Source organism: Erinaceus europaeus, chromosome 10, assembly GCF_950295315.1.
Source record: "Erinaceus europaeus chromosome 10, mEriEur2.1, whole genome shotgun sequence".
Taxonomy (NCBI): Eukaryota; Metazoa; Chordata; class Mammalia; order Eulipotyphla; family Erinaceidae; genus Erinaceus; species Erinaceus europaeus.
The window spans coordinates 121,261,701-121,282,051 of record NC_080171.1 but is presented as its reverse complement, the minus strand read 5'-3'; the positions used below and the strand labels follow the sequence as shown (position 1 = coordinate 121,282,051).

Sequence of the window (20,351 nt, the reverse complement as noted above, 5' to 3'; positions counted from 1 at the left end):
AGATGCAATGACCCCACATAAAGAGCCCAAGTCCACATCTGGCTTTCTGGGTCTCCTGGGCAGCACTGAGCATGGGGCACACGCAGCACAGGGTTCCCTTGAGAACCTGAGTGGCAGCTGTCACTGTAGCTCCCAACGAGAGACGGTGGCAAGCTCAATGGGACTCCCAGCAAGCAGCACAGCTGAGACAGGAATGCCATGGGACAGACACTCCTCAGTGGATGCTCCTTCCAGAGCACACAGTCTGGAAGTGCCAGGCTTCCAAGGGCCACGGCTGCCATCACCAAGGAGCAAGACCTGCTCTCACCCACTTCCACTTTGGAGAATGACTTGATTTCTGTGTCACATCTCCACATTCAGATGGAGCCATGATCTCAATTCCCTGATGAGTTGACTTGCAGTCTGCAAAGGGACACACAGAGAGTGGGGTTAGACAGTATAACGTTCTGCAAAGAGACTCTCATGCCTGAGGCTAGGAAGTTCCAGGCTTAACCCTTCACACCACCGTAAGCCAGAGCTGAGCAGTGCTGTGGTAAAAACAAAAACAAAAACAAAACAAAACAAACAACAAAAAGAAGAAACAGTAAAAACTTGAGATTCCAGCCCAAATGGATGCCTTTATAATGACCTTATTTATGGTCCTTTCAATACACATCAGCAAAATTAAGCTGTCAGGATTTAAAGAGACTTTGACAAGAAAGACCACAGGAAATGTTTTAAGCCCACTGAAGGCCCACCTTTGCTTCTATTAATACATTCCTAATGCAAATAGCAGTCTAAGCAAACAGCAGCCACGGAACTTACATTCTATTAGGACGGTTTATGTTGTACTAGCAGAATCTGAAAGGCTACTATGCAAATATTTCCACCTCAGATTAATTGCAGTCTTCAGAAGGTGAGGCAAACCTGCACTTTACATGACTGTAGGCACACACCCATTAGCAATCTGGGAGTAGTGTGTCCATCACTGCCCTACCTGCTCTGCAGACAGCTCATTTACCTACCATGTTTGCTGTCTACACAAACAGAGACAGCAAAATTGTGGCCTTCTCCCAAATTCTTATGCTCCAGTTGTAGGCAATAGAAAATTCATCTCTAAATGCTGACTGTCCAACACTGACCTTTTTAGTATGTAAATAGGTTATCTCTCTCCGTGTAGTTCAGCCCCACAGTGTGTAAGGCTCATGGTTCTGAACAGAAACTTTGAATCTCCTTCAGAAAGCCCGTCTAGACAGAGCTTGTACAAAATTCACCCTGGGAAGCCAGGTCGGAAAGCGGTGCAGTACAGACTGCAGTTATAGCAGTGCAGAGATTATTACCAAGGGCTTCCCTGGGCCACCAAGAGTTAAAAAGCCCTGTACTCAGAGGCATTAAGACCTGAGCCTCGGCAGGCAGGTTTTATTCTAGAAAAAGGACCATGGCATCAATCAGGTGTCCTGCTAAGATGGCATGGACTCAAAAGGATATGCGCATGTGTCTCTCACACACAGGCCTTGTATAAATCAAGTTGAAGTCCCCAAATGTGAGTGACGCTAATCTGTTTCCACGATTCATGATTCAAATATAAAGGCTGAAAGCGAACACACACACACACAAATACACATATACACACACACACTAATAATGTTTCCAGACACACACACACACACCCAAAAAAGAAATCCCACTAGGGTAATTGAAGAGGTAAATTGCCCTGGGTACTGAGACTTCCACATGGAAATATACCTCAGGTGTGATTCCAGCACTAATGAAGCACAGGGTCCCCCGAGCCCCTCAGGGCTGAGGCTGCTTCACGGTTCTGGAGGAAGAACTAGTTCCATGCAGTTCAGTAGTGAGACAGCATCTGCGTGCATGAATACGGGTGGGGAACACTCGCTTCCAGCTGCTCCTGGGAGCACAGGTGGGCTTGACGCTCTTTACATGTGGTTAACGTGGCCCCGTTAAAGTCGACTGTGTGAAGGGCAGTAAAAGTTAGGTTACTCTAAGGCTGAGGAAAACCTACCTTGGAAGAGGCTCTCTAGGCCAAAGTGTTTCACCATTGTCTTTATCTACAGCCTCGGGGTTTAGAGCCTATATGCCAGTCATTCATATGCTGAACATGAAAACCTTTTTCTCTTCTTCCCCCCCCCCCCACTATCCTTAACTGCACATCAAAGGGTGAAGAGCTTGAAAGGTGGGTTTTTTGCACCAAAAAAAAAGAGTTTTGGCGGGCCAGCTGGTGGCACACCTGGTTGAACGCATATGTTAAAGCTTTGCAAGTGGTGAAGCAGGGCTGCAGGTGTTTCTCTGTCTCTCTCCTTCTCTATCTCCCCCCTTCTTGATTTCTGACAATCTCTATCCAATAAATAAAGATAATAAAAACAGCTTAAAAAATTAATAAGCTTGGTTACGGATTGAGTCCCTCTGTAGTTAAGTTTGAAATATCTATTCTGCAATATTTCAGACGGAACTGGAGTTCATGGTGTTTGAGATAGGGCTGGTAGGAAGGATAAGGAGAGTGTGTATGAAGGGCTGGGCAGGTTCCCCAACACGCCAACAAAATCCATCAATCCTTAGACTGCAGGCTCCCCGAGACCAACGCTGCTATGCTAGGATGATGCTGTGTGAGCTGCAATGAATACAGTGCTAGACTATATATATTTTCCCAACAGTTAACAACACAGAGGGAGTTCATTCTGAGAGTGTTACGTACTATTTATTTTCTTTGTCCCAGGTTGATATTGAGGCGGGGGCAAGGTGAGGACCACACTGGATCGCCTTGGGTTGTGAACCCTGATCTCACAGAGATGAGTGACTAGGTTAGAGTCTAAACATCTGTGTATCAAGAGTTTCATCTTTAAAATCATATAGTAGCTGGAGAGACAGCATAATGGTTTTTTTCTGCCAAAGCACTGCTCAGTTCTGGCTTATGGTGGTGTGGGGGATTGAACCTGGAACTTGGGAGCCTCAGGCATGACATAACCCACCCAGCATAATGGTTATTAAAAGGCAGCAAAGATTCTAGGTTCAACACCTAGCAATGCCATAAGCCAGAGCTGAGCAGTGGTCTGACACCTCTCTCTCTTTCCCTTCCTCAAACCCATCTGGTTGAACACACATGTTACCAGGCACAAGAACTTGGGTTCAAGCCCGGTTCCCACCTGCCAAGGAAGCTTCATGAGCCATGAGGCAGTGCTGTAGATGTCGCTCTCCTTTATCTCTCCATTATATCTCAGTTTCTGTCTTAATTCAATATATAGAGAAGTATAAAAAACAAATATATAAACCTTTTTTAAAAAATAAATACTACGATAGCATTAAATACAATAGTTTGTACATGCATAACATTTTCCAGTTTTCTATATAATTATTTAAAGATGTTAAGGGTCTTTTATATTTATTTATTTACTGAGCGTGGAGGAGAAAGAGGAGAGAGAACATCAGAGCATTGCCCTTTGCACATGGAATGCTGGGGGGTGGGGGTTGAACTTGGGACCTCATGCCTGAGAGCCCTATGATTTATCCACTATGGCAACACCTGGGCCACAATGTTAAAGGTTTTCAAACTGTAGCAATGCTGAATGTGGAACTATACAATGTTTCCACAGTCCTGTGAGGCTGGACAGGCTGGTATTCAAGATCTTGAGGGTCATGTTCAGATTTCACATTAAAGTGGCTTTACAGTGACCAAAATCCTTCTAGATCCCAGGATCCCAGTGGGAGGAAAGGAGAGTGGAATCCACAGGTCGCTCTGGACACAGAGCAGGGCATCTGTTTCCTAGGCAGACGTGCTCACAGGCAGCAACCAGGAACCCTGCTAAGTAGCGCTGGGCCTGGCAGTTTCAGATTATGTGGCTCCTGATAGATTTAAAAAGTGGGGTAATTTGCATAATTCTAAATTCTGTGCACAAAATTAGACCTTTGGAAATATGCACTTAAAAATCTGCATACATTTTTACCCAATATGGACGTGCTGATTTTTTATTTATTTTGATTTTATTAGTGACTTAATATTAACTCACAAAATTATAAGATAAGGGGTAGAACTCTGACCCATTCCCACCACCAGAGTTCTGTGTCCCCCAACCCCTCCAGTGGAAGCTACAGCAGTTCTCCCAAGGCTGCAGATATGGGTTAACTATTATTTCTACAACGAGCTGTCTATATTTGTATCTGTTTATCCATTTTTTTTCCCCATGGTTCTGTCTTCTTTTCCTTTCCAAGTCACACCCACACCTACTACTACTTCTGAATATCCTTCCTTTTCCCTGCTTTTCTCTCTGGGTCCTGATGGAATTGGGGTTCAGAGCTATCTGGTCATCTTCCCCCTATCATTACTCCCCTGCTGGATATATGACCAAAATTCTTTTTGGGGTGCAGAAGGTGGGAGGTCTGGTCTTCTGTAATTGCTTATTCACTGGACATGGGCATTGGCAGGTGGATCCACACCCCTAGCCTGTCTCTATCAGCAACATGATTATTCTTAACTCCTCACCAAGTCCTGCAAATTAGAAACTTACTAACTAGTTAATAAATCTTTTTGTCTTTTTTTTTTTAATAGAGAGGCAGAGAGAGGGAGTGAAAAAGACCACAACAGCAAAGCTCCCTTCAGTGTGGCAGAGGCTGGCTTGACCCTGGGCCACATACATGGCAAAGCAGCACACTGTCCGTTGAACTGTTCTGCTGGCCCAGTTGTGAATAAATTAAAAACCTTTGCTGAAGTTGTGGAGTGTCCTCAGAATCATTTTCATGTAAACTGAAGGATTACAGTCTGCTATTCCGAGTAGGAGTTTTATAGGTTAGAAAAGGGTGTCTTCCGGGAGCAGAGAGGAGAAAGGGTTTTCCCTCAATTGGGTAATTTATCCACAAGGCCCAGCATCCTGTCCTGAGTCCACCTGACACAGTGGGGAGGTGTGGATGCTCCCCAGTGAGGACGCTTCCTTGCAGCAGTGAATTCTACCTAAGGCCTCTAAAAGTCAGCCAAGTGAATCCGTTCTGCAAAAGCATTTCCTCCCACTGGAGGCTTTGCTATTTTAATTAATCAAAAATGCTTTTTCGCTGGAAGTGAAAATGCATGCATAATCCCGGCTTTGTCTCTCATACCAGTGTGTGAGTGACAATAAAGAAATCTATGCCTACATTTAAGATGTCTTTCCCCTTCCAGAAAATAGAGCATGTAATCTATGTTACCTCAGTGGCTTGCCATTTTCAGAATAATAATAGTAGAATTGCTACTGTTTTTCTCTTCACTGGGTATTTCTTTTGAGTTGATGCCTTTTAAACAAGCACAATGGGGGGGGGGGAAGGGTGAGTTCAGAAATAGTCAAGCCAAAGATTTGTGCTGGATGACACACTCTATGTTCCACCTGAGGAAGATGGGTCCTGAAATTGGGGCAGCTTGGAACATTCCTACTGATAACCACAGAATGTGAGCTCAGATCTACAGGGATGCAGAGGTCACACAGGCTCCTAAGCTGAATATGTGCTCCATATCAGAATCGATGGGCTTTACAGTCAACAATATTTATATCCCTTTCCCATATTAGGGAGCTACTTTCTACCCTGATCCAGCTTTCTGGTCCTTTTTCCAGCCATGACATCATCTTCCCAGACAATAATTTGGATTCACCTGTATTTCAGATTTCAGGCTCAGGAATAAAAGAAAAAGAAAAAAAAACTAGTATAGCCACAGGCCCTTTGGAATATAACTAAAATATGCCTACTAGCTATCTACAAAATGGAGGACCACCCTCCCCAACTCTTCATCTGCACTATTCCAGTCTTTAGGTTCATGATTGGTCAACAATTTGTTTGGCTTTGTATGTTAACTCTCTTGTCAACTACCAGGTTCCAGATGCTACCATGATGCCAACCAGACTTCCCTGGACAGACAACCCCACCAATGTGTCCTGGAGCTCCACTTCCCCAGAGGCCCACCCCACTAGGGAAAAAGAGAGACAGGCTGGGAGTATGGATCCACCTGTCAACACCCATGTTCAGCGGGGAAGCAATTACAGAAGCCAGACCTTCCACCTTCTGCTCCCCATAAGGAATTCTAGTCCCTGGGTCCATACTCCCAGAGGGATAGAGAATAGGAAAGTTATCAGGGGAGGGGATGGGATACCGAGTTCTGGTGGTGGGAATTGTGTGGAGTTGTACTCCTCTTATCCTATGGTTTTGTCAGTGTTTCCTTTTTATAAATTAAAAAAAAAATGGTTCAGTCCAAGTGCTCTGAGATTTTGGTCACTATCAGGTCTTTGAGACAGCCTGTTCAGCTCTGTTCCTAACTGAAGGATTAAAAAAAAAATGACTGTCTGCCTAGAGTTTCAAAGACGTGGCCATAGATCTGAGTCCACTCAGCTACCTCCTCAGAAGAAGAAATAAATGGTTCCATGTAAAAATACAAGAAGCAAACAAAAAATGATGAGGTTGTCTTCTTTGCATTCCTTTGGATGAAACTTGAGGACATTAGGTTGAGTGAGCCAAAAAGAGGGATGCATAGCAACTGATCTCACTTATTAGCAGGACTTAATAAACTAGGGACAGGGAGGGAGAGCACTGAGTGAAACAGGGACTGGACATGGGGTACTGCACCAGAGCAAAGGGGAGGAGAAGGGGAGGGAGAGGGAGGGAGGATACTCTGAGGGTCTGGTACACAGTGAAATTGTATGTGTACATGTCAATGATTGCACTGTAAAGCATCCACTCCCTTCATAATTTAAAAAAAGAAATTAAGAAGTTGTTATTATTTTCAGAGACAGTAGTAACTTGCTGAAATCCAACTGATGTGGTAGCTCTGTGCTGCTGAAAAGAGAAAGCCCAGCCCAGCTAGGCCATGGCAGAGGCTGTGTGACCCTGGCATGAACAGATGCACGGCCTGGCAGACAGTACCGTCTGTCTCTACATACCACGGACTTAAAAGAATTTAGTGATGAACAGATTGCATTATTCTGAAAATAGCATGAAGGAAGGCCTCACATTTTTCTCTGCCCCTCACTTACCTCTCTTGTTTTTGTTCTACTCTCCCCCTTTGCCCCACACTGGGGAAAAAAAATCCTCTATGGAAGTATTCTTTAGAAAAATATATGGCTGATTCTTTACAAAAGCTGATACACCGGGAATCAGGCGGTGGCGCAGTGGGTTAAGCGCACGTGGCGCAAGGATCCCGGTTCGAGCCCCCGGCTCCCCACCTGCAGGGGAGTCGCTTCACGGGCAGTGAAGCAGGTCTGCAAGTGTCTGTCTTTCTCTCCCCCTCTCTGTCTTCCCCTCCTCTCTCCATTTCTCTCTGTCCTATCTGCAGGGGAGTTACTTCACGGGCGGTGAAGCAGGTCTGCAGGTGTCTATCTTTCTCTCCCCTCTCTCTCTGTCTTCCCCTCCTCTCTCCATTTCTCTCTGTCCTATCCAACAACAAAGCAACGTCAACAATGGCAATAATAACCGCAACGAGGCTGCAACAACTAGGGCAACAAAACGGGGAAAAAATGGCCTCCAGGAGCGGTGGATTCATGGTGCAGGCACCGAGCCCAGCAATAACCCTGGAGGAAAAAAAAAAAAAGCTGATACACCAAAACTACTCAGTGGTAGGCAGAGTCGGCACGACTGGGCCTTGAGAACTATTTCAAAATATCACTCAAAACGGAGGCCCATTTCAGAAGTAACCTTCTCTTGAATGAAGGGGTAACAATCCTACTACTGTATCCTCTGCTCAAGAAACAAAAAAAAAAAAAAAAAAAGAGGAAGGGAAAAATAAAACCACAATGGTCCAAATCCTCTTCTCATATGTGCTTTCCTTGCTGTCGGGTATCAGCCTATGACAGCACTGACCCACTCGATTTACCCTGTACCTGCTAGCACGTGCATAGCTCTCAGTGATGCTGCACCCCTGTGATAACTTTCGTAGAGAGGAAAGATTCAGAGCAGCGTTGTACAGGAAAGTGATTCTTTCCCCTTCAGTGACCACCTCCATGTACTTAACATGTTAGAAAACTGCATTCTGCACTGTGTTGTATTATAGAAAGAGAGACACCTGCAGCAGTGCTCCCCACTTGTGAAACTTCCGCCTGCAAGTGGGGTCCCAGGCCTTGAACCGGGGCCCTTGTGCATGGTCCTGTGTGCATTTAACTGGGAGAGCTACCACCTGGTCCCTAATAAGATGATTTTATTGCACTTTGTTTACTTTTTTATGTTTATAATCTTTAATTACTGGATTGAGCTAACCAGAAATCAAGGGGGCGTGGAGACAGAGAGAGACACCTGCAGCCCTGCTTCCCCACTCACGAAGATTGCCCCCTGCGGGTGGGGATGAGGGGCTTGAACCTGGGTCCTTACACACTGTAATATGTGTGCTCAACCAGGTGCGCCACTACCCAGCCCCACAAGATGACTTTCTATGCCTTAGTGGGCACATGCCCTCCAGAAGACTGAGCCCTCGGACATTGCTGTTTGTTGTATGCTTCACATTGGTTTTGGTCTCACCCCCCCCAGCCCCACTCCACCCCCGCCTCTGGGAGATTGTGGTATGGCCCCTCCTAGTTTCGCAGGCCCTCTTCTCCCCGCCCCAGAACCCCTACAGACTTGAGCAGTTCTTGGCGCGGCCACGTGAGGAGAAGGATGTAGGACAGATCTGTGTGGTGATTGGTTTGGGTTAGTTTATGAATCGTTTTTCGTGAATAAAGAAATAAAGCTTCACTGGCCAGCGGTGTGTCTCTGGTTGTCTCTGTCTACCGCTGCGAAGCTAGCCCGGCCTGCTGGAGCCCCAAACCTTAACGACAGCTGTTGTTACATGGTAGGTCCTACTACTACTGAAACGCGAGGCGGGAAACACTCCAAATGGTTTTTGTTTGTTTTTTTTTAAGCTTCTGCAAGACTTCCTTGGCCTAGGATGTTACCAGGTTAGGGATGTCTGCTTTGAGAATAGTAACTCCTGTCAACCTGAACAAGAGCCATGTGTAGTAGCCATAAGAAGAGCGGACTGTGTCTGGGTCAGCATTTGCATGCTGAAAGGCCTGGGTCGGCATTTGCACGCTGAAAGGCCTGGGTCGGCATTTGCACACGGAAAGGCCTGGGTTGGCATTTGCACACGGAAAGGCCCTACCATCTTTATGCGTATGTCCATACGACACAGAAGAAGAGTCTACTTTGCGTGCAGACATGAAGCGATGGTTTCATTACATTTAAGTCCAGCAATGGATTGTAGTTCTAAACTGAAAGGAGCACTGTATCCTCGAGATGGATTTGCAAGGAAAATCCGTTGTGCTCTGGGTAGAGAATGTACAGCAGCCCAGTTGTACTAGTGCAGAATACGAGCCTAGGCAGGCGTGTTAACTCAATAGCCATTTCTTAGATTCAATAACATGGAACTCGGAGAAACAAGTGGACCAAAGCATGTCATCAATCTTAAAGTCTTACACAACCTACCTCTGGGAAAGGAGAGACAGTCGCTGTCCCTTATCCTGGCAGCCCATTTCCCTACTGAGAACACTGGCTAGCAAGCACGCGGTGCACAGGAGATAGCAGAAGAGCTGTTGATGAACAGCTGGTATTTTTTGTGGGGAGGGAGTAGAGAGATGCTTCCTTCTGGACAGATGGAAAGTTTTAGATCTCTGCTGCAATTTTCTGTAAGTGACCATTTCTCACTGGGTTTTACTTCCAGATTCTCTGTACTGGACTTTTCTCAATCACTGGACACACTGAGCAAGGAGGTCACAGATGCTCACCTTGATCAGAGAGAACTCCAGGTCAATAGAGCTCCCAGTACTCAGGCTCAAGAGGAGAAGTAGAGGTCAGAGCATTGACAGCCAGAATGAGAAGAACGGCACCAAAGAGAATGTCACCACGGGCTGCTAGACCACTCTTCCAGCACCTCTCCAAACTTGGGGAAACAGGAAGTTGCCTGGTAAACATTATTTCACTGAAGTAGGCAGGGCTGAGATGTTGACCCAGAGATCATTGCATAGGGGGCATTCCTCTGTCTTCCATTTTTCAAAGCTGGTCCTTTCTGTCACTGTCTCCATATTTCTGTCCAAAGGGCTAGAGGCACAAGTGACATGTTAGTGGGGAGACTGTGTCCAGAAAGAGAGAATAGCCTCTTCTTTAATGAGAGTCTTTATGTCACAATCTCCTCTCTAGATGTATCTTTGTGTAAACACTCTCAGATTTATCTCAAGATAATACGTGTCCAGAGATTCTTTAAAATTTCTTTATTGGGGGATTAATGGTTTACAATCAACAGTAAAATACAATATTTGTACATGTATAACATTTCCACATAACAATACAACCCCCACTAGGTCCTCCTCTGCCATCATGATCCAGGCCCTGAACCCTTCCCCAACCCCAGAGTCTTTTACTTTGGTGCAGTACACCAACTCCAGTCCAAGTTCTGCTTAGAGTTTTCCCTTCTGATCTTGTTTTTCAACTTCTGTCTATGAGTGAGATCAGCCCATATTCACTTATCTCACTTAACATGATATCTTCGAGCTCCACCCAAGTTGGGGTAAAAAAGGAGAATTCACCGCAAACCTGAGACTTTGGAGCCTCAGAAATAAGAGTCTCTTGGCATAACCATATGCCATCTGCCCCTGTTCATATTTCTCAGTTTTTTACATGACAATTCAAGACCCCTCTAGGTCCTCCTCTGCCATCATGTTCCAGGACCTGAACCCTCCCCCACCACCCCGCCATCTTTTCCTTTGGCGCCATGCACCAGACCCAGTCCGAGTTCTGCTTGGTGTTTATTGGTCAAGTTTTTTTTTTTTTTGTAAGTGGATTAATTTCATTGAAGATGCCTTTAAAATTTAGATGGAAAAGAGTTATGCCAATATTTTCCTCTAAGTAATTGATAGTTTTTGGTCTAACATCCAAGGGGTGTTGAAATCCCCTATTATGACTGTGTTGCTGTGAATATATTGCTGTAGCCCTTTCAGTAGATATTGCATGGATTTATATGGCCTCTCATTGGACGTATAGATGTTAATAACCATTAAGACTTCTTGATTGACTGATCCTCTCATCCCTATCTTTTTAAAATATTTATTTATTTATTTTCCCTTTTTTGCCCTTGTTTTTATTGTTGTAGTTATTGTTGTTATTGTTGTTGGATAGGACAGAGAGAAATGAAGAGAGGAGGGGAAGACAGACAGGGGGAGAGAAAGACAGACACCTGCAGACCTGCTTCAATGCCTAGGAAGCGACATTCTCCTGCAGGTAGGGAGCCAGGGGCTCGAACCAGGATCCTTATACCGATCCTCGCGCCACATGCGCTTAAACCGCTGAGCTACCACCTGACTTCCTATCCCTATCTTTTAAAATTTTATTTATTTTAAGGTCTATCCTATCCAGAGATTCTACAGGGGACCTTCATAGACTTGACCAAAGAAGCACTTGGAACAGCAGAAAGAAGTGAGAGGAAGCACTGAGTCTGGAAGGAGGAAAAGGCAAAATTCCCCAGTTAGTGAGCAAGGCGCCTCTCCCCACTAGCTTGGGAACACAGCTGCTGTTCATCCCTTCCACTCTTTCAGGGATGGAAGGTTGCTTCCTTCCCTGGTGAAGAGCTCAGCTCCTGCAAGGCAGTGTCAAGAGCTTCCCTAATGAAAGTGCTGATGTGTTCACAGATAGAACAACCAGACTTCCCTGGACAGACAACCCCACCAATGTGTCCTGGAGCTCCGCTTCCCCAGAGCCCTTCCCCACTAGAGAAAAAGAGAGGCAGGCTGGGAGTATGGATTGAACCACCAACGCCCATGTTCAGCAGGGAAGCAATTACAGAAGCCAGACCTTCCACCTTCTGCATCCCACAATGACCTTGGGTCCATATTCCCAGAGGGATAAAGAATGGGAAAGCTATCAGGGGAGGGGATGGATACAGAGTTCTGGTGGTGGGAATTGTGAGGAGTTGTGCCCCTCTTATCCTATGGTTTACTCAATGTTTCCTTTGTATAAATAAATTAAAATTAAGAAAAAGAATTAGAGAAATCCGCCTCCACCGTGGACCACTCTGTGGTCCAGGTAACTAATCTCTGTGTCTTGGGAGTCAGCCTGTTTTCACAGGATTCTGCACTCTGTCAGCTCTGCAATGGGCTTTTCCATCTGCAAGTCGTCCTGAGGGAGCTCCTGCGGCACAAGACAGAGTCACACAGGTGCCACTCTGAACTCCTTTCTCCTCTCCCTTTAAGAAATTCATGCAGCTGTTTACCTTTGATGCTCCCTTTACTGGAAACCTGTGAATCAATGAGCTGGGGACATCTTTTGACAATTCACTTTTAGGCACATTTGTTGAGAAGTGAAACGATAAAGTTGGTGATAGAGAATTTTCTTTCTTTTTCTAAATATTTGTTTTATTTTAATTTGCTAGAAGACAGAAGTTAAGAGGGGGAGGAGAGGCAGAGAAAGAGGGAGACAAAGAGACACCCGCAGCAGCACTGCTTCACCACTCATGAAGCCTTCCCCCCCCCCCCCGCAGGTGGGGAGTGGAGGCTTGAACCCAGGTCCTTGCTTATGGAGATATGTGTGCTTAACCAGGTGTGCCACTGTCTGGCCCCCAATGGAGAATTTTCTTATCTAGGCATTAGACATATTTCCAATGTTCTTCTCTGTTCTCAGAGAAGCAAGACACGGCTGTGCACATAGGAGGGGCCACTACTCCGACCTCCTGATACCCCTTCACACACACAGGACCACAGTCTGAGAGGCAGCTTCCTAGCAGTGCCTCCTGGTGAACGATGTTCCTGTGTTTACACTCCTGCCAGAGTTCTCAACCTCTCAGCTTCTTGACGAGGCATTCCTGCCTGCGTTTCTAGTTTGCCTCTGTTCTCACAAATCAAGTACCAGTTCTCATGCTTCCAAATAACAACTGAGCCAGTGAAGAAATCAAAAGAGAAATTAAAAATTATCTTGAGAGCAATAAAAATGAGACAAGCTACCAGAAACTATGGGATACAGCAAAAGCAATATTACAGAAAAGTTCCTGGCAAAACAAGCCCTTGCTAACAGAAGAAATATCTCAGATAAACAGTCTGGCATTAAAACTGAGAAAAGCCGAAATGGGGCAACAATAGACAACATGATCAGTCTACAGAGAGAAATAGTAAAAGTCCGAGATGAGATTAACAGAAGCAATACAAGATGATATAAAAGAAGAGTTAAACCCACAGCTGCTTCTTTGAAAGGATAAGTATATTAAGTATATTAAGTCGGGAGTCGGGCTGTAGCGCAGCGGGTTAAGCGCAGGTGGTGCAAAGCACAAGGACCGGCGTAAGGATCCCGGTTCGAGCCCCCGGCTCCCCACCTGCAGGGGAGTCGCTTCACAGGTGATGAAGCAGATCTGCAGGTGTCCGTCTTTCTCTCCCCCTCTCTGTCTTCCCCTCCTCTCTCCATTTCTCTCTGTCCTATCCAACAACGACAACAACAATAATAACTACAACAATAAAACAACAAGGGCAACAAAAAGGGAATAAATAAATTAAATAAATAAATAAAAATTTTAAAAAACCATATTAAGTCATTGGTTAGACTTACAGAGAAAAAAAAAAGAAAGTTGTGATAAATAATAGTCAGAAATGACCAAGTTGAAACTACACATGACAATGGAGATACAGGGAAATACTTATTAAAATTCTTATGGCAGTTTTCAAATAAATTAAGCAAACTATCCAAACATTTTGTAAAATTATAAAAGACCAGGCATAATCAAAGCAATTCTGAGAAAAAAAAAAAAGGTTTCATGTTCTGTGACTTCAAATTAACCTGCAAAGCAACAGTAATTAAAACAGTGTGTTGGTAAGCAAAAATAAGCACTCAGACCAACAGAAGAGAATAAACTCCAGAAACAAATCCATGAGGATGTGGACAGCTGATATATGACAAAGACACATGTACAAGAACACCCGAGATCTACGTAAAGCACGGTCACGGAAACATCTCAAATCTCAGAACACTAGAAATGGACCTATCCTATGACCCAGCAATTTCTCTCCTGGGTGTTTACTCAAAGTAAATAAAAACACCCACAGAAGGTATCTATATTCATAGCAGCATAATTCTTAATAGCCCAAAATTGGAAGCAACTCAATTGTCCAATGACAGATGAGTGGCTGAATAAAAATGTGGTGTGGGAGTCGGGCGGTAGCGCAGCGGGTTAAGCGCAGGTGGCGCAAAGCACAAGGACCGGCATAAGGATCCCGGTTTGAACCCCGGCTCCCCACCTGCAGAGGAGTCGCTTCACAAGCGGTGAAGCAGGTCTGCAGGTGTCTGTCTTTGTCTCTCCCTCTTTATCTTCCCCTCCTCTCTCCATTTCTCTCTGTCCTAGCAAAAAAAAAAAAAAAAAGTTTTTTTTAAAAAAAGGCCACGAGAGCAGTGGATTTGTAGTGTAGGCACTGAGCCTCAGCGATAACCCTGGAGGCATAATCATAATCATCATCAAAATAAAATAAAATGGGGAGTCCAGCGGTAGCACAGCGGGTTAAGCACACGTGGTGCAAAGCACAAGGACCGGGTAAAGGATTCCAGTTCGAGCCCCCGGCTCCCCACCTGCAGGGGAGTCTCTTCACAGGCGGTGAAGCAGGTCTGCAGCTGTCTGTCTTTCTCTCCCTCTCTCTGTCTTCCCCTCCTCTCTCCACTTCTTTCTGTCCTATCCAACAACGATGACAACAATAATAATTACAAAAATAAAACAACAAGGGCAACAAAAGGGAATAAATAAATTAAAATAAAAAACAAGACACAGTAAAATAAAATGTATAAGAAATAAACGAGAAGCAGCAAGTTTCTGAGGCAGTGACCCCCCCAACTTCCCAGATACCCCGGTTTGTTGTTGAGAGCCAGGTCTCTCTTTCTTGCTCTCTGTCTCTCTCTGCTCTTCCTTAGTGCTAAATATACTTCCTTCACGCTAAATATTGTTCAGTTATACAGTCAGCCACACTGTGTCCAATTTTATTCTAACCTGGGAATAGCAAGAAGACCTGAAACTTTTTTAAGGCCATGTAAATTTATGAGTACCTGCAAGTGTGAGTCTTTGGGGGAATCTGCCTTCACATATCCACAGCAGAACAGAACAGCTGCTTCTCCTGACTCAGCACCACCTCCTGCATAATATCCCCTCCACCGTCAGTCAGCTGTTCTGACACTTAGTTACCACCAAATGGTGGTTTCCCTTTAGCCATTTCAAATGCTTCTTTTTGGTAGTTTCCACTACTATTCAAAATGGAAGATGGTGATGGATACATTAAACTTCAAAGAAAATGTCAGACATACGTGGTTATGTTTCCAAGTGCAGGTACTTAGTACTGGAGGGGGTGCCTACCATAACTTGGAGGCTATTCCATTTTGAACTTTGAATGGACAGAGGAGAGTTCTGGGAGTTCTCCTATAATTCATCTGAACACACAATTCTAGCAAAGGCACTTATTTATATTTAGTTTCCATTTCTGTCTTGGCGAGAAAATTAATTGAAATGCTAAAATAATTTGCATTCAAGGTAAATCGGAACCTTATTTTGGAATTATTTTTAGGCTTCAATTTTCACAAATCATAGATAATGATCTGAGTGTTTCTCGAGGATTTTTTTTTCTCAGAGTGGCAAATGTGTAAGTGTTGATTACTGACTACTGGTCAAAGTCTGGTGGGCCCATTCTAGGTAGAAAAAAAAAAGTGCTACTTGGGTTTCAGATTTCGCTTTTCTTTAATGACTAGGAAAACACAGCTGTCAACTTTTTTATTCTTTCTGGGAGTTCCAGATAACAGCACTAGAGGAAGGAGCCACAATTTAATGAAAGCTTTCACCTGCTGGCGGAAACCAAGCAGCCTATTTATAAACTGTTCTGAAATGTAAGTCGAAAGCTCTTCCATACTCAAAGTTCAAAGGAGCGCACTAGCCAAATGAGAAAAGACACCAAGGAGAGACACAAGCTGGGATGGAATTCTAGTGAACTGAGTCAAAGGCAGTAGCTTGAAAAGACTTCCCTTGAGAAACCATGGGACACCAGAAGGCGGATACCAGGTAAAGCTCACCTGAAGGAGCCCTGGAGGGAAAGTGTCCTGGGTGAAGAATGGCTTATTAAATATTGGGGAGAATGCTCTGTTCATTTTGTTGCCAAAAGCTAACATCCAGAACTCAACGCAATACTCCTCACTATGTGCCAGACTCTGTTTTAAGTGTATTAGGTGAATGAGGCACCCAGAAGGAATGGCATTGGCCTAAGATACCTGCTCACTACTGGCAGGGCGAGGAGCCCCAGTTAGGCTGTCTGACTGTCTGGTTTGTCTTCCTGACCACTACTGAAAACTCTCTTGATTATGAAAATGATGGAACATGTGTGTTTAACCAGGTGCGCTGCCTGGCCCCTCTCTCTCCCTCTCTATTCTCAATCACTTCTTTTTGTCCTAGCAAATGAAAGGGGAAGGAAGGAAAAAAACACAGTGGCTCCTGGTAGCAGAGAATTGGTCATGCAGGCACCAAGTCACCAAGTCCCTAGTATCAGTAAAACAAAACAAAACAAAACAAAACAAAAACAGCAAAAATAAAAACCAGTGAGGTTTTTAATGTTGTTTTCTCATCGTTACAAAGCTAATACGTCAACGCTGAATTGTCAGAAAAGATCTAAACTTGCCACTGGAGACCAAGAACTGCCCCCTTCCCCCCAATTTAAAATGTATCCTTAGGAATCTCTCTCATAGGTGGGACTTAAGAAATAAAACAAAGGGGGGGGGGATGTGGTGAAAAGTGAATGAATCTTAGTCTGTAGGTCCAAGGACTGCAGTGGGGTGGGGCAGTCTGGGGAGGGAATGCCCCTGGGTGCAGGAGGGTGAGAGTTTGGTGGAGAGTGAAGTCAGCTAACACTAATCTGGGGACACGTGCAACTGTACCCCTGTGACTGATCCTGCAAACCAACATTTCCTGGGCTGAGTAATCAAAAAGGCATTCTTAAACTAATATTTCAAAACCAGTTGCTGTTAAATCCTGCTAAAAGCAAAATGAAAGAGTTCCGCGCCAGCAAAATCCTTTCCTTTATTGGGGGAACAGTTTGGCTTTGTGATTCGCACTGGTACAGTAGATGTGCACAACAGACCCATCTCAGTGTGAGTTCAGAAGCCATCATCCAGGGTTGTTTTGTTGTTGCTGTTTGTTTGTTTTTGAGTAAACATCTAGGCATCTGACTTTCTAGAGTTTTAGCCTTTTCAATTGGATAGCAGAACTCCTAAGAAGGGATTGTTGAGGGAGCTCCATCACTTGTGCTGGTTAATACTGTGTAAATGCTAGGCGCTTTGCTTTGCCCTACCTTCCCTTCCAGGCCAGGATAGAGGTAATTCTGAAATGAAATAGCAGTGCACAAGGAATCAGGTGTGATTCCTATGAACTCTGCTCCTTTGCTGAGACCTTCAAGTCTACTTGTGACCACTCTCAACCACATCTCCAGAGGCTGAGGTTGAGGACAGAATGAGAGAGAGTAAGTGAGCCAGCGAGCTAGCCAGTGAGCTCCTCCCATGCTGTTCCCTTCTTTTCAGCCTCAACCTTCTGGGGTGGGGGTGGGGGAAGAAAGATGATTTAAAATAAGAGGACTGGAGGGAGCAGAGACTGAGGGTGGGGGTGACATTCTAAAACAGGTGCCTTCTCAGAATCACAATTACACTGAAGCCCTAGAGAATTCACATCAGTCTTAACGCTTGTGCATGCCCTCCCGCTCTCAAGCCCTGACTGCCCGCCAGCAAACCCCAGGCATGTGGAAAAGGCACAGGAAACACCACCACTGTTGAGCTGCAAGATGGGGTGCAGGACAGGGCGTGTTTTTCGTTCCTACTATTTATATCCATCTTTGGCACCAACTCACAATGGCCAGTTTAGATCAATGAAATCTCCTAATGGCCTGCTGGAAATTAATTTCAACTCCCTTTCCTTTTTCACCTTTATTTTATTCTATTTATTTTTCCCGGAGGACCCAGAGAAATAGAGAGGGAGAAAGACACGTACAGCATTGCTTCATGTCTCGTGCAGTCTCCCTCCCACAGGTGGGGAAAAGGGGCTGGAGCTGCCCCAGCCCTTGAACATTGTAACCTGTGTTCTCTACCAGGTGCACCACGGCCTAGACCCTCCCCTTTTTACCTTCAGCAGGAGTCATGACATCTATCATTTCATATGCTGCACAACATTGCCTCCCCCATGACTTTTAGCCAAAAAAAAAAAAAATGCATGAAACAAAACAGAAATTACTGAAAGTAGGTTAGTGGAAAGGTAATGAATAGAACTTCTGAAATAATTCTAAACCAATGTATGACTTGGGGATTTAGCCAAGAGAACAAACTAGGCCATTCAAAAATATATTACACCAATATTTTCTCTGGCAAGAAATTACTTGTTGGATTTACATTCAGTTTCACTTTAGGACTTAACTCCCTGTTAAAAAAAAAAATTGGAGGAAGAGAAAATTTTCCATTAACTTAGTTTACATGAATCCAGAGCCTGAGCCTGGCCAATGACTATGGCAATATGTAATTAAGCATCATTACATTAAAATATTAAGCCACTGTAAGCTCTTAGAAATAATGAAATTCCTTGCATAAAGTCATTGCGTGAATTATGCTGGTGATTGTCAGACCCCTAATTGGGAAACTCTGCCTGAAATAGCAGAGACTTCACTGGCTTGGGCACCGGAGCACATCAGCAAAGCCGTGGACTCCAGAGGGAGGATGAAGTGCAGTAAGACGGCAGCGATGGAGGGAGTCCTCCTTGCAGGACATGCCTGGATGGAGATGTCTGTAGCAGATAAAGCTGAACTCTGAAAGTAACAAACATTCTTCCAAAGTAAGTGAAGAACAAACAGAATTCCAGGTTATGGAATAATGGCCCATGCAGTAACAGAGTCCTACGATCCTCAAAGGTCTCTTTCAAGACATAACACAGTGCTGGCTGTATTTTCCAAATTTTAGTTCCTGTCGATGGAGAACATATTTTTCAATGCTTGTAAAGAAATCATTAATTACAGAGAAAACTTTGTGTTGGCTATAAAACATGTGTGCGTTTAAACCTGGCCTACAAATGCCAGTTTACAATGAATGGAATTCTGAAGGTCTTCCTTTTTTCAAAAACAGATAAATCTGCATTGCTTACTTGTTCACCAGAGCCAAATGTAATTTATGCTAATAAGTCCCTACCAAAAAAAAAAAAAGCATAATGAAGAACAATTTAAATACCGTAGGAATAGAACCATTGAAAAACAAATACATAAATCGACCAAGCCATCCATCCAACTTCACTCAGCTGTACAGGAGAACTTGTCCAACTCTGCCCTTCAGCTCCATCCCACGGGGGAAGTCTTACTAATGCAGAATCCATGGGGGAGCTAGAATTCTCTAGTGGTGACAAGCTCTCTGGTTAGAAGAATGTGTAGCTGAGGCCTACACCCAAAGAAGCAAAGACTTAGGATCACACAGCCCTTTCCAACAAAAAGCCTGGCTGCAACACCGCCTTTCTCCTCCATACCTGCCAGATGCTAAGCGTAGAGAAATTCCATCTGTGCCCCCAAAACTATCTTGCTCCATACTCCCAGTGGGGGAGAAGGGACAGGAGGAAGAAGATAAGAAAGAGAGCTCCATCAGGACCCGGAGAGAGAGGAGGAAAAGGAGAGGGACATATGGAGGTAGTAATGGTGTCATGAGTAGCTTAGAGGGGAAGAGAGGACTGCATCAGGAAGAAAAAAGGGGGCAGTTATGTATAAATGTGGACAGATAGTTGTAGAGAGGATGGCTGGCCCATGTTTACAAACTTAGGGGAACTGCGGTGGACTGCAGTGGGGAGACGGAAGATTCAGAACCCTGGTGATGGGAATGAAGTGGATTTATACCCCTGTTGACATGTACTTTTGTAAATAAATATTAAATCACTAAATATATATATATATATTAATTCTACCTGTGGAGTGACTGAGTCAGTGTAGAGATGGTATGAAAGGGTATGAAGGGTATGAAAAACACTACTGGGGAGGTGAGCGGTAGTGCAGCGGGTTAAGTGCAGGTGGTGCAAAGCACAAGGACCGGCGTAAGGATCCAGGTTCGAGCCCCCGGCTCCCCACCTGCAGGGGAGTCACTTCACAAGTGGTGAAGCAGGTCTGCAGGTGTCTGTCTTTCTCTCCCCCTCTCTGTCTTTCCCTCCTCTCTCCATTTCTCTCGGTCCTATCCAACAACAGCGACGACATCAATGACAACAACAACAACAATAAAACAACAAGGGCAACAAAAAGGAAATAAATAAATATTTTAAAAAATCTTTAAAATAAAAAAAAGAAAAGCCCTACTGAGGCTGGAGGTCGTGGGGTAAGGAGGCAAGTCCAGGATGAAAGATCTTCTGGTCTCACTGGGGAGAGGAGAGGACGACACAAGCATCT

At 44.5% G+C, this 20,351-nt stretch overlaps 1 protein-coding gene across 1 annotated transcript in view; it reads right to left on the bottom strand.

Annotated features, from left to right (window-relative positions):
* Positions 1–20,351, bottom strand: part of L3MBTL4 (L3MBTL histone methyl-lysine binding protein 4) — a 272,867-nt gene that overhangs the window by 11,883 nt on the left and 240,633 nt on the right.